Raw genomic sequence first — 14,178 nt, 5'->3', positions numbered from 1 at the left:
GAAATATCTGTGATATTTGTGCAGGAAATGAAGGAGCAACTCCACAATAACAATAAATGCACACATGCAAAGACATTCCAAACACACTCATACAGCCAATTTTCTTTCCTCCTGACAAAAAAGGAGGCCTATTCTGGGTGTCTGGCCTTTATAATGCTCCCTCTCATTTCTCCACAGTGCTGTTTGTCCTCTCAGCTGCTTCCCTGCCAGCCAGTGCTGCCTCTTCCACTCCCCTGCTCCTCCTGCTATTCTCGCCAAGCTAAGCCACAACTGTCCCACATGCCATGTCTGCTGGATGTGTGAACAAAGCTCGGAGGGAGCGAGGCGAAAACGGACCTCTTAAGTGAGTCGGACGCAGTCAGGCAGGACGGCTGGAAATGTCTTCCCCTTTGATTCCCTGGGGAACAGAGACGGAAAACAAATGGAGTCTGACTCCCTTATTTTCTCAAGGTCCTGGAAGTGACCTGCCGCTGCTGCGGAACATGGGCTGGAGCGCTGATGTTCGCTGCCTGGCCGCCGAGCTGTCCAGCGGTCTGTCAGCCTGAAACAATTGAAAAAGGCCCCTCAACCATCCCCCCTTCCTCATCCCCATTCAATCCCAGCCAGAGTCCACAGCACAGCCTGCTCAGTGGCACTGCTGACAACTCAGTCGGCCTGCTCACACGGCGATGACCCGGTGAGTAATTGGTCGATAGAAGTCGGCAGGCATCGACTTGTGTGGCTTAGCAGGCTGTGATGACTCATTGTGGTGTTCGCTCTCACTGGCCATGCTGTGGACGCACGCGCCTGTTCCGAGAAAAAATTACGAGATCCTGAGGGATAAAACGGAAATTCACAGAGAAGTAAAAATAACCAATGAATAATTAATGCAACAATAACAGCATACATGCACTCGCATTTATCTAATCATCCCGCAGTGGGAATGTGTACATAATAAGAATATTATCTGTCTGCAGTGTAGCTGCCAACAGGCTCGGCCCATTTGGCTGGGAACTCACAGAGCCGTTTGGCTACCAGTTATCGCACCACTGCATCTCAGCAACTGGATAGCTGATTCTGGCACATGAATACAGGATTTCCATCTTAACACATCAGAAGCATTAGGTCTGAATTGAGCATTGTGTTAATGATCCAGATTCTAAGAGAGACAGAGACGGAGGGAGGGGGAGTTAGAGGTTTCTCTACTCACATGCAAACAGGCACACATGCAGAAACACACACACTTATGACACACACTTTCTGCAGGGTGTTGCAACAAATGCTGCTCCTCTGCTCTGCATAGTTTAATAAAACACCAGGTTACAGAGTGAGACATAATAGTAGGTGCTTTGTCAATACTGAGAGTATCAACGTCAAAACACAAAATGGCCTTTCATCAAAGCAGTGTCCCACTTTACAGGCAGGGGCCTCAAGTGTCTTGCTCAAGGACACTTTGACGGGAGGCATGGCTGATAATTGGCACAAACTCATTGCACAAGTTATTGAGTGCATGAGATTATAGGGAACGAAGGTTTTTCAGGCCACTGTGTTAGCTCCCTAATTTGCTACTGCAAATACATTTTGAAAGAAAGGAGAGAACCTATGAAAACTAGCAACTGAGTGTGTAAGTACATTGCATGCACTCACTTCATTTTAAAGTCAGTACAAGTGACCAGCAGTGTTTTTTAAATTCACAGTGGTTAGCATTGTCACCTCGCAGCAAGAGGGTTCCCGGGGGTTCAAATCCTGAGGCAGGGGAGCCCTTCTGTCCGAAGATTTGCAGATTAGGTTAGTGACTTTAAGTTGGTGAATCTAAACTGGCTGTATGTGTGAATGTGTGTGTGTGAAAGGTTGTCTGTCTCTATGTGTCAGCCCTGTGATAGTCTGGAGATCTGTCCAGGGTGTACCCGTCTCTTGTCCAATGTCAGCTGGGATAGGCTCCAGCCCCCCAGCAACCCCCAACAGGATAAGCAGTTACGGAAAAATGAATGAATGAACAATGAATAAAACTGCAAATATTGATACTGAATGCGTCAGTATGAAACTGTCCCACATGATGCTGTTTGACTGGCAGTGAGTCGGGAGACAGGCAGAAGACTATACTCTGGCATTTATTAGCAATATTGCTAATATTAGCTAGCAAGTAAGCTTTTCGTGTCCGTCACATGAGGCCTCAGCAGGAGAGGTATATGACTGTGCCCTCGATCTTGTTTTCTGCTGTTTACCCCTCCCTTGTGTTTTTTTCTTTTTGGTCCACTGTTTGTTCTCTCTCTGTGTCTGTGTGTATCTGTCTGGTTGTGGTGCTCCATTTCCACTTCATACTTGCAACCAATCCACTCATCAAGCTCCTGAAGTACATATACCCCAGTTCTACACTTCCAGTCTTCACCAGATGGCTCAGTTTGCCCATGTGGTACTAACAATACAGCCTGTCTCAAGTTTAAGTCAGTATTTTCCTCATGTTTGCCTGCACTTTGAGGAACTCTGTGGCTACCTTTGCCTCAGGTCCATTGTCTTCCTGTGATCTGCACCTGCCTTGCCCAGCGCCTCGCCAGTCAGCCTTCCAGCTGACAGCCCAGCTCACTTTAAGGGCAGCTATTGGCAAACATTAAATACAATATTAATAACTATGTATTCATTAGTTTAAAAGGACCTAAAACCATGAATCCTCATCTTTTCATTACTTTTAAGTGTCCACAAATGAGCACAACAGGTATATGTTAAGCAGAATGAAATATAAGATGCAGCAAACTCAAAATGTAGTGTTCTCATATGAGGATCCAGGGTGGCAGGACTTAGGGGGACATATTGGCAGAAATGGAGAATGTTTTCTTTAGTTTCTAATCACCTGAAAACAACAATTGCTGTCTTTTCGTTACCTTAGAATGAGCTGTTTATCTACATACAGAGCAAGTCCTCTCCCAATGAGTCCGCCATGTTATTTCTACAGTAGCCCAGAACAGACAAACCAAACATTGGCTCTAGATGAGACTATTTATGTTTTGCACCTGCCACCATAGTCCTTCCACACACTTGCAACACGGGAGAAGTTTCACTTCTGCAACCTCACCACTAGATGCCAATAAATCCTACACAGTGAACATTCAGTTACGCAATAATCTTTTTTTTTTTAAGAAAACAAATGACTAAAAATAAAGTAAAGGGCATTGCTCTTAGCGGTGGCCCCACAGAAAGTGATTACCCAACTGCAGTTTTCCACAGCTCTACAGGGCATTTTAGCGATTTTTAGCTTATTGTTTTGGTTTAACGGCCTATGACATCACATATCATGAGTCATGACATCCAGATGCTGTTTAAGCAAAGAATGTTCAAAAAGCCACCGTACGGTATTAGCAATGAGCTGGTGAACATATTGTAGTAGCACATTTAGCAACAAAAAAGTATAAAGGAAAAGAAAAATGACTCCAAATGAATGCTGATGTTGGTGTGTCAATAAGCAACTGTTTGCTAACACTGTTGCTATGTCAATCTATAGATGATATTTAGGAGTTTTGTTTACAGTTTGTTTACAACGCCCCACAGTGGCCAAAAAAATCAGCAGACTTAAAGATTTGGAAAGAAACAAATACTGAAAAAATAATGCTCACTTCAAACTGCACAGGTTGGTTTACTTCTTCAATTTTTAACCCACACCATCAACTCTAATCTTTATACAAAACAGTTCAACTGTTTCACACCTGGATCTGCCCGGTGTGACCTCAGTCGTTTTGTTAGTGACTCCAGATGATCTCCCACTTCTGCTGCTAGCTGAGTCATTAAGGTGTTAAATACATTGCCTAATGGCACCTCGACAGGAGACGAGTGTATGATGCAGGCACTTTGCTCTCATTTTTTTTCCAGCCCAAATTATCCCAGCAGGTCACACATTTGAATACACAACCTTGTGCTCACAAACCCACATCTTTAAAGCATTCCAGGGGGCTCTTCACTCCAATCACACAGCCAGTGAGCTAATTGTGAGCCATCTAGAAATCACTTGTTATTCATTTTTTATTTCCTCTCCCTCTGCAGTAAGCATAAAGAGCGCGTGAATCCTGCAGAGACGGGAAGTGAACGCGGAGAATTTTGATGGCAGTGTCAGTAACACTCAGAGCTATGTTGGTCCAGTACAGAGAGAGTTTGTCAGGTGTGTATCTACCCAGTCTTAAAATAATATCAGGAATCTGGATTGAACTTTTAAAGATTCCCCATGTTGCTACATGCTTGCCGCTCTACAGTGGCACTGTTTTCCTACAGACGGAAAAAGTTCTTTTGAAAATTCAGCAAAGTGTTTCAAAAGACAGGGTTTGTGTAACAATGTGCACACTCTGTTTCTGGCAGGTTGAAATGCTGAAACATTCGATTGTTTTGAACCTTATTTTCTAAAAGATTTGAAAGCTTTTGTTATCCCCAGTCCAACTTTCAAGCCTCTCCACTGTTATCTTAGACCACTGTTCATGGTCACATTATTGGTAATCCAAGTGTAGCATCACCATCAAAATTTAACTGAAACCTGCTGTCACTTTATCAGTGATGCAACACTGGGCAACAGCTACATTTCAGTTTATTCTTTGTTGTTCATATACACAAATAAAACATTTTCAATTATTTCCCTGTTCAAATCATTTTTTCCTCCTCCAAGGCTGTCAGACAACAGGCCTGGCAAGGACATCGCTGCTGTCACTGACTTAAACAGAGTGAATGAAGCTGCGGTGTCAGGGCTCTGCTAATTTGAAACATCTAAAAACCTTTGTGCCTTGTTCAAATCTATCAACGCTTGTGATGTAATTACGTTTTAAATAGGCTTGGGTGATAAATTGAATCTCTATACTGTTCTGCCTATAACCAAACTTGATTAATCCATTTTTAATCAGTTGGTGGCAGGGAGGTGCCTTGATGTTTCATTTAACCGAGGCTGACAGCTGAGACAGTCACGCCTTTTGTTGGATGAATCCTGCTCAACATTGAGACCACAGATTGGAAACAGAGGAAAAGGCCGGAGATTTACTAAGAATTTCAAAACCCATATGACACCTAGTTTGTTCTGCGTGGGGACACTGAGTGCTCACGTGTACTCTGTTATGATGCTGTTGTGTTTGTGTAGGCTGATCTTAAAGAATGACCACCTTAAAGCAGCCCGCTCCCTTCAGTTACTGTACAGTAGGTGGGCGAGATAACAGTCCAGCTAAGCAGAAGCGCTGCTAATTATAGATGACAGACACAGGGTCCCCCAGCGTCTTCCTCCTCCCAGTGGCCATGCTGAGAAGAGAAACACTTCAAAATAAGGGAACCTTTGCCCTCTCATGTTGCAAACTAAGAAGCCAAATGCAATAAGAGGCCCAGTGATATAGTGTGTACTAAATATAGAAAGAGTTGTTCTATTATTAAAGCAAGATGTGGCAAAAGATGAGTGTGCCTAAGTGCAATTCAAGGTACTTCTACTTTACTTGAGTATTTCCATTTCATGCTACTTTACCTTAATCTACTTACTTTACTACAATTCCAATGGAAATACTGTAATTGTCAAGCTAAATTTACATCATATCTATAGTTACAGGTAACTCTACAAAATAAGATTTTACACACACAAAATTGCATATACCTTATAAAATATGACGCAGCTTATACTGGACAGCATCATCTGTGGCAACAAACCGCAATTATGTGACAAAGGTAGCACAAATAAAGAACAGTCAGTCACTCAGTAGTGTCCCCAGTGTTGCCAGATTTGTTAGGTTGTGGTTATTTGGACTACTTTTTGTACCATTAGGATGGATTACATTATTGAAAAGTGATACTCCGATAAATCAGCCCCTCCTCTCCTTGAGTGGTATGATTGAGACTGACAGCACTGAGTTTAGCTCAGCTTGACATGCAATGACTGACTAAATGTTAGGTGCTGAGGGAAAAAAAAAAAAGTTCAAAAAAGTTAATAACTTCCAAATTATGGCGAAAAGGCAGTTTCTTGCAACCCTAGAATTCAGATAAAAATATTCACAAATGAAAAAAACACTTCTGGTTGCTGATACGTAGTGTTTAACTTTTGATTTAACACTAAAAATTACAACCCTCTGCGCGCACTGCAGCGCAAGCAAAAAGATGCGCCACTCAGAGCAGCATGTGTCACTGACACCAGACTCAGAGTGCAGCGGACCGGTGGAAAATGTCACCATCGGCATATTATTTTACATCAATAAAATCTATTTAATCATTATTTTGAGTCACATTGTTGAAAGAATTTAGTTGTCTGTGTTCAAGCAAGATAATAGGTCTCCATTCGTCGGGCTTTCGATTTCCTTGTAGGAGATGGTGTTGCGTTCAAGGTCCCCCAAAAAAACGGGAGGAAAAAAAAAGGCCGAATATTCAATTTTATTTTTTTCACAATCGAATCCCGTGCCATCGAACGAAGCTTCGAATTTTTTGGGTCAGCCCTACTCTGTTTCCAACATTTTTTCTTCTTCTGAGAAACCCTGATGTCAGCTCATTAATGTATTTCTTTATATAGCCATCTGTTCCAGGCATGCATACTCCAAGTGTTATGTTATGTAGCTTACACGGCTGCATGTAGCTACACACTAACCTTAGGGAAATGATGGTTGCAGATGTACATTTTTCTGGAATTTCTTTTGGATCATATTCTGGTTGTGAAGATTCTGGTTCAGAAGCCTTTACCAGTAGTCTTGGTTGCCAATGTTGTTAATTTCTCCCTGATTTTGGATCATATTGCTGCTGGAATATGTCTGGCTGCGCTTATAGGCTTTCAGTGGTCATTTTTTTTATGATAAAAATTGCAGCTAAACTTAAACTTAAACTGTTACTGTCATTCCACCGGCTGCAATGCGGGTGAAACAGCACAGATGTGGAAGACCCAGAATCACTGACCAGTTGGAGCAGACTGTGCTCTTTTAGGCGGACAGACAGTAGTTGTTTTTTAAAGAGTTTTTAAAATATTAAAGCATGTGAATGTGTTCTAGTCGAAACCCAAAATACAAGTTTGAACCTGAAAATGAGCATAATAGGTCCCCTTTAAACTATCTACAAGGCTGTATAAACACAGATTATATATACAGTATATATGTTTGATTATATGTACAGAATATATATATATATATATATATATATATATATATATATATATCTGTATGTATGTATATATGTGTGTCCACACACACATATGTGTGCATGTGTGCATGTATGTGGACACACATATATACATACAGATAGATAGATAGATAGATAGATAGATAGACCCTTTCCTAAATAAGAAATTCAAAACTGGGCTTTTTGTCAGTCCCATCTGGCAACACAGAATGTAAACATGCTGGTGCCGGATGCTACCATACATGGCGCCTCTTGACTTGCTACTCATTCACACGCCCTCACTTTGTACTTCACTGTACTTTGAAAGTAAACTATGGTTACTTATGAGCCAGTTAGCTGGACATGCTAACATTTGCAGCTGACATTACAGCAGATATGCTCACTGTTTAATCCATGTCTTACACTTTTGCCCTTTGTGGTTTTGGTTTTGGAAAGGCTGAGATTCAAACTGTCATTTGCATGCACTTGATCTTAAGGTCTTGATCAGAATGTTTATTCATGATTCACAAACATGTAGTAAATATCCTGGTTACGCTGCAATGTGGATATTTCAGCTGAGGATTACTATTGTCTTATTTCTATGTGAACCTGTCTCTTTGAAGAAGAGGGCAGATGAGTCATGTGTGGCGCCTGTGCAAATACATTTGATTTTCAGGCTACAGTTATAGCTCAATGTAATGGCACTCAATTATATAATTCACATACAGAAAAATCATAAAAATCCACCATTTCCACCAAGAAACATGAACTGTCACCAGTTTGAGGGGATTACATCCGTCTTCTCGCGGCAGAGGCACTGAGGGGTGTAAATCTCAGGTCAGGATGACAATGTGTAATGCACCTTGACTAATTGACTGTAGCATTTTGAATGGCAGGAGCTGAATGGATGTGAAAACAAAGAAACTATAGGGGCTGTTGTGGAGCGAGGTGGGGTGTATTTACTGTAGCTTCTGGACTGCTGGGCGTGTTGGCTGCATCCTCGACAGAGCCGGAGTGGCTCGGAGAAAAAAAACATTCCTCCCATCCTGTCACTGTGAAGCTTTTCTTTCCAAATCCTCCTTTATGTCCCGTCACATTCATCTCCTCTTTCCTCCCACTCTCCTCATCTTAAATTTTCATCTGTCGTCTTTTCTTCCTTTTCCGTCTTGCTTTCCTTTTCACCTTCCGTCTCCTTTAAAAAATACAACAATTCTTCATTGCATCATCTAATAATCTTCATTGCATCAGTCATCTAACTTTTTTTCAGTAACAGCATTTAAAAGCTGTTACACAGGCCTCTTCAAAAATCAATTCATAATTTTAGTGATTTCCTGAAACAGTGCATACAATAAAACATTAGTCACTCCTCTACGCTCCCATCTGGTAGATGAGGGCAGGGATCTGACTATTTGAATAAAATGTTGACACAATCCGTCCTTCGGAAATAGCATAAAGTTAAATTTGCTTCCCTTCCTTACTGTGAATTAGTGAGGCGAGACACAATAGAGCTGAGGACAACAGGAACTGAACGAATGACGTCTGTGACAAGTCACTTCACCAGAAAGTGAGGCATGAGTGAGAACTTTCTCGGAGTTGAAACATTTCAAACTGAGTGCCTCTCTTCCGAGTGTGCACTGATTGAATGTGGTGAGTTCCTCCATTAGTCCTGAACAGTAGGCTACACAGGAAAGTGGATTTAATCTCTTAAAACAAATTATGATCTTGATAATGCAATATCTAAATTGACATAATTGATATATTTCATGGAAATTTAACCCTCACTAGATGCTTCCTGAGGAGCTAAAGTTCAAGAGGCAGCAAAATACTTTCCTTTATATACTCTCTTTGTCTAACTCGGGTAGTATTTTTTGTAACTCATTTCTGTGATTATCTAGAGAAGTCTGAAGTCCATCTAGCCCCTTGATGTTGCCAATTACAATCATTCTCGAGCTGTCGGCCCCTGGAAGCAGCCTGGTCGTCATCTGCTTGTGACCACAGAACAGACCCTCATGAGCTGCTGGGGTTAAATACCTTGCTGATTGGTACTTTTATAGTTGTCAATGAAATATTCACAGAATTGACTTCTTAGGCTTACTACCCTTATAAATAGACAAACCAGTAGTGATTTGACATTTGGTCCCCTTTTGATCTTACCCAAAGACAACAACACATGCACAAAACAGGGTGGTACCATAAGTATCCAAAGGTATCTTTAGTGGATGGTAGGCATGCTCATTATGGAAGGAGGCCCAGCACCCTACATAGCAAGGAGATCCCTAAACTGGAGCCTCTGTTTAAAGTGACAGATTTTTAATCCTAATCCTTTAAAGGAATAGTTTGACCTTTTTGGAAAAGATCAATACCACTCTCATAGCTGTGTTGTAAATATAAAGCAACAGCCAAAAGAGAGCCGAAAGATATGTGTTTGTAGGTTGATTTTGTTACTTTTGGACAGAGCCAGCTGTTTCCCATGTTTTTGATTGACTGATACTGCTCTTATATCTGTACCTTAAATATGAAGCTACTGCCAGCAGCTGTTAGCTTAGCTTCTCTTGGAGACAAAAAGCAAATGAATTAGCCAATATACCAAAATGATGGATTATTCCTTTAATGCTAACCTGCAAAACACCATGGAGAACAGCCCAGTCACCAGTGGTGTCTGCAAAACATTGATAGGTTGGTACGTTTTATTGGCACTATATCAACATTTCTTAAGTGACGTAGTATATGAGTTGACTTTGTCATTGATAGTTGGAGGGGATGGTGGATGGTGTGACACCTAGGTAAGATGACTGTCAATCAGCAGACCACTGCCGACCAGTGTTCGCAACCAACAAACAAGCTTTTTTTTATTTTTAAGGGAGTCATCAAAGTGTTGCAAGGAGCTTTTCCACCACTAAATGTGGATGTTTTTTGGCAGCCCATCGCTATGTTTCCAAGGGCGTTTGTGCCACCAAACGTCTGTGTTTTTAGCAACCCATTGCTGCATTTCCACTGGCATTTGTGTCACCAAATGGGGGTGTTTTTTGGAAGCTAATCACTACATTTCCAGTTGCATTTGTGCTATCAATTGTCTTTGTTTTTAAATAACCTGTGGTTGCGTTTCCAGTGGCATTTGTGAGACTAAACGTGGGTGTTTTTTTAACAACCTATTGCTTCGTTTCCAGTGGCAACTGTGACACCAAGCATAGGTGTTTTTTTTAGCACCTTACCACTGCTTTTCCAGGTGAGTTTATGCCACTAAAGTTCAGTCTTTTGAGCGACCCATGGTTTCTGGTGGCGTTTGTGCAATCAGGGTATTTTAAGTCAAGTCATGATCTTTTCTTAATCATAACCAAAGAAATGTAAACTTTCAGTGCATCCACTACATAAAACATACAAATGTAACATATCCCTGATTTGCAGAAACATTAATCCTGGAGATTGGGTTGTAGAAAAACATTTAAAACACCTGCAAACAAAATGGCAAGGTGCTCTGACAGAAAGAAGGGGCCTTTTCCTGTATGTGTCTGTACCAAGGGGCCACTGGTTTACAATCCATATTCATTAGAGAGCCTATCCTGTAAGCAAAATATAAAAGGGACAGCCAGTGAGTGCATCAACAAATCACCCTATGTGACAGAGTGGGCCAAATTCCTAAATGTAAAAGGGATTGAGTTGTACTGTTCAATGATAACTGGCACATGACAGATATATTCTTAATAACCTAAGTTGCATGTTGTATATGAGGTACTCAAGAAAAATCACACAGGAAGTTGTGAGAGTAGGTTAAGATGAAAGTTTCATAAGGTTACTTAAAAGCTTATTCTTAACTCCCGTGGTGACATGTACAGTGCACCACAGAAGAGAGGGAAACAGTGTAATTACCTGCAAGTAATACAGGAAAAAAGAATAATGTGAAAGCATCACTGATTCGGCTGAGGGAAAAACACACAACAGAGAGGGAAGGAAAATCGGTGAAGTATACAAGCTTCAACTTGTATATTGTATATTTTTATTTTTGAAGGCCATTTTAAGGCTTTTGCACACTGAGTCCGTTTTTTTGTATTTTTTTAAAAAATCCGTCATCTGAAAAAAACTGTACCTCACAGAAACCCTGTACGCTGACTCCGATGGGTTTTATTGTTGTATTTGTTGTGAAAATGCACAATACAAGCGAAATGTAAACACACATTTGCTCCCATGCTTCTCTCCACTGGATTACCTCCCTGTCTGTCACCACTCTCTGCTGCCGTCTTGCAGTTGGCACCGCAGCTGAAGGGACTGAGCCATCCTCACTCTCTGTCTCCATACTGTCACTCTCTCTATCTGTATGCAGTCCACATTCCCTTTCTCATCATCATCATCCACCTGAATGTCACTATCTGACCTGTGGAAAGTGGGCTATCTGATTTACGAAAGGATATCGTGTGACCTGTTCCTTTCTCTTGTTGCAGATGTGTTCTTCTGCCACATTTTCTTCACTGCTTCTTGGTCACCAACTCTCTAAATCTGCAGAAAAATCGAACCTGTTCCTAAAACTATAATGATGAACGAAAGTTTCCCAGGCAGTGTGATATTGACACAACATGTGGTCATATGTCTTTTTAGACCTGCGTCATCTTTGGATGAAAAAAAAAATGACCTCACTGTGTAAATACCTTCACTCTCAGTTGGGGATACATGTTTTGCAATTTCAATTTGACCCATTTTTTGAAAATACAATTAAGTTACTCAAGGCTAAACCTCTGTCAGAATTCAGAAAATCCCACTAAAACCTGTCTTTTAAATTTACCAGTCCGCATCAGAAAGTAGGTTAATGTGGGCAAACTCTGGTGAATGGTCATGTTAGACCTTCAAAAGCCCTTTGATACTGTAGATCATGATATCCTGCTGTTTAAGCTAACGACCATGGGGTTTAGCAAGTTGGTGATTCAGTGAGTCAGCTCTCATCTCACAGATAGAGATTGTCATTTTTGAAAGTTATAACTGACCATGTTTCTTCTTTTAAAAATGACATGAAAGAAACCAGTTCATCTGACCTTTTTATTTATGCAGACGATTCAGCTATTCTTGTGTCTCATGAAGATTCAGCAGTTGTGGAAAAGTGTTTGAGTGAAGTGCTTCAAAATGTTGGGACTTGGCTGCCTGATAACAAGCTGTCTCTTCATCTAGGGAAAACACAGGCCATCCTTTCTGGATCCAGAATAAAACTAGGACAGACCCAAGAGATGAAGGCAAAGGTAGGAGAGCCTGTTATTTTGGCTAAGGACACAACGAACTATCTAGGATGTACATTAGACAAATATCGATCAGGGTCGGCCATGGCTATGAAAGTTCTCACCAAAATCTGCCAAAAGACAATATTTTTGCCCATAAAATCAGGGTTGCTGCATAGATGAATGTTAAATACATTAGCTGAAGTTAAATAATCAGGGGTGTATTAAGTTACATCCCAATACCCATCTTGCCTCAGCACATTTTCTACAACTTAATTGTCTTCCAGTTGATAATAGACTCACACAAATCAAGATGGGACTTACCCCAGAGGATCACAATGGAAACGAGCCTGTGGGCTTTATTGTATAATTTAATTCTTGACAGTTGTAGGTGTATGTGATAACTGTCTTCAGGTGAAGCATGTGTATTTTATGACTGACAAATAATCTATCTGTCCATCTATGTTTAAGTCAGTGGTTCCCAACTGGTCCAGCCACGGGGTCCAGATTTCTCCCTAGTCATTAGGTCAAGATCCACACAGTTTAATACATGCAGCATCATACTTGCGTTTGGCCATGTCATCCAGTGAGTTTGCTGTCTCTGTTAAGTAGCTGTCTGTTAGTCACTCACTCTACAGCAGGAAACAGCACTTCAAAATGAAAGCTATATGCCAGAAATTCACTGCACTTAAATATAAAGTATGTTTTATACAAGCTTGACACATTTGTGAGTCACTTGCGGTCCATTCATAATGGAGCCATGACCCATTTTTGAACCACAACTCACCATTTGGGAACCACATCCTTTCGTAAATCATGCAAGTCCAAGAAGTTCAATGCGTGAACTATTTTAAGGGAACACAAAAACATCTGTATAAGAGCTGGAAAGGCATCAGTCCAGTAGTGAGCCAGCAGGGTCAGATGCCAAGCCAACTGAGAGCTTGGATAAACTACTTTTTAAGTTTGTAGTTTATTCTGCTAACAGACAGGCTGAGCCACAGAGTTTCGGGGCTTGAGTTTTTCGAAATTCTTCAGAACAGCCCTAAAAAGTAAGTTGGCCATCCTCCGTGGACACACTGCTCAGTATAACAACACATTTCCAGCCACAGAAGAGCCACTGAGGTTTCAGTTGTTGTATCCCTGGTAGGTAAATACTGTCGAAGCTTTATCTTTAGAGAGGTTTACCTGGGTGTCTTTTTTTGGCTTCTCTCATCAACCAGATCACATATGAGTTAGTATGTGTACTGCTGTAAGGACCAAATCCATAACCTTAGCATTAAAACCAAGGAGGAAACTCCATCAGTGCACTTGTGGGTTATTTGAAACTACTACAACTTCCAAATATTGCCGTACTTCTCTGCACAGAAGCAGTTTGTATGGAGAGCTAGTGACTAGAAGCACAATGTTCTGCTAAACTTTTAGTCTGATACCTTGCTGTGGTCCGGTAACACAGTCTTGCCCACCGCTCCTTTTACTGGTGTATAAGAGATCTAAGAGTATGTCGTCTTTTAAGTTGCTCAGTTTGGAGAGATGGCAAAACACTCCCTCCACTTAATTAGTCCTCTACAACTCCATGCTCTGCTCATGTAGCCCTTCATCTTCAGCTAGACCCTTTGAAGGCTGCACTGTCATATTGGGTGTTCCTGATTGATTCTAGCAGACCAGCTGAGCTGGTAAAGAACTGAAGGGAGATGGATGTCACGGCAAACACACATTTTAAATCAGACCGGCTTCGTGCGCAGTTGATGAGCCAACGAAGGATGATAATTGATTGAACAGAAGGAAGTAAGATGGAGGCCTGACGTCAGGCTGCAGATGGTCTGGCTTCATGTTGGCCTTCCCAGAGAGAGGTGTACTGATGGGTGACAGCCACAGTGATGGCAGCCTGTTTGAAAAGGAAAATGAAGATGGCCCTGGAGAT

Source organism: Epinephelus lanceolatus, chromosome 2 (assembly GCF_041903045.1).
Source record: "Epinephelus lanceolatus isolate andai-2023 chromosome 2, ASM4190304v1, whole genome shotgun sequence".
In the NCBI taxonomy this organism is placed as follows: domain Eukaryota; kingdom Metazoa; phylum Chordata; class Actinopteri; order Perciformes; family Serranidae; genus Epinephelus; species Epinephelus lanceolatus.
Note: the sequence above shows the minus strand (reverse complement) of the source record.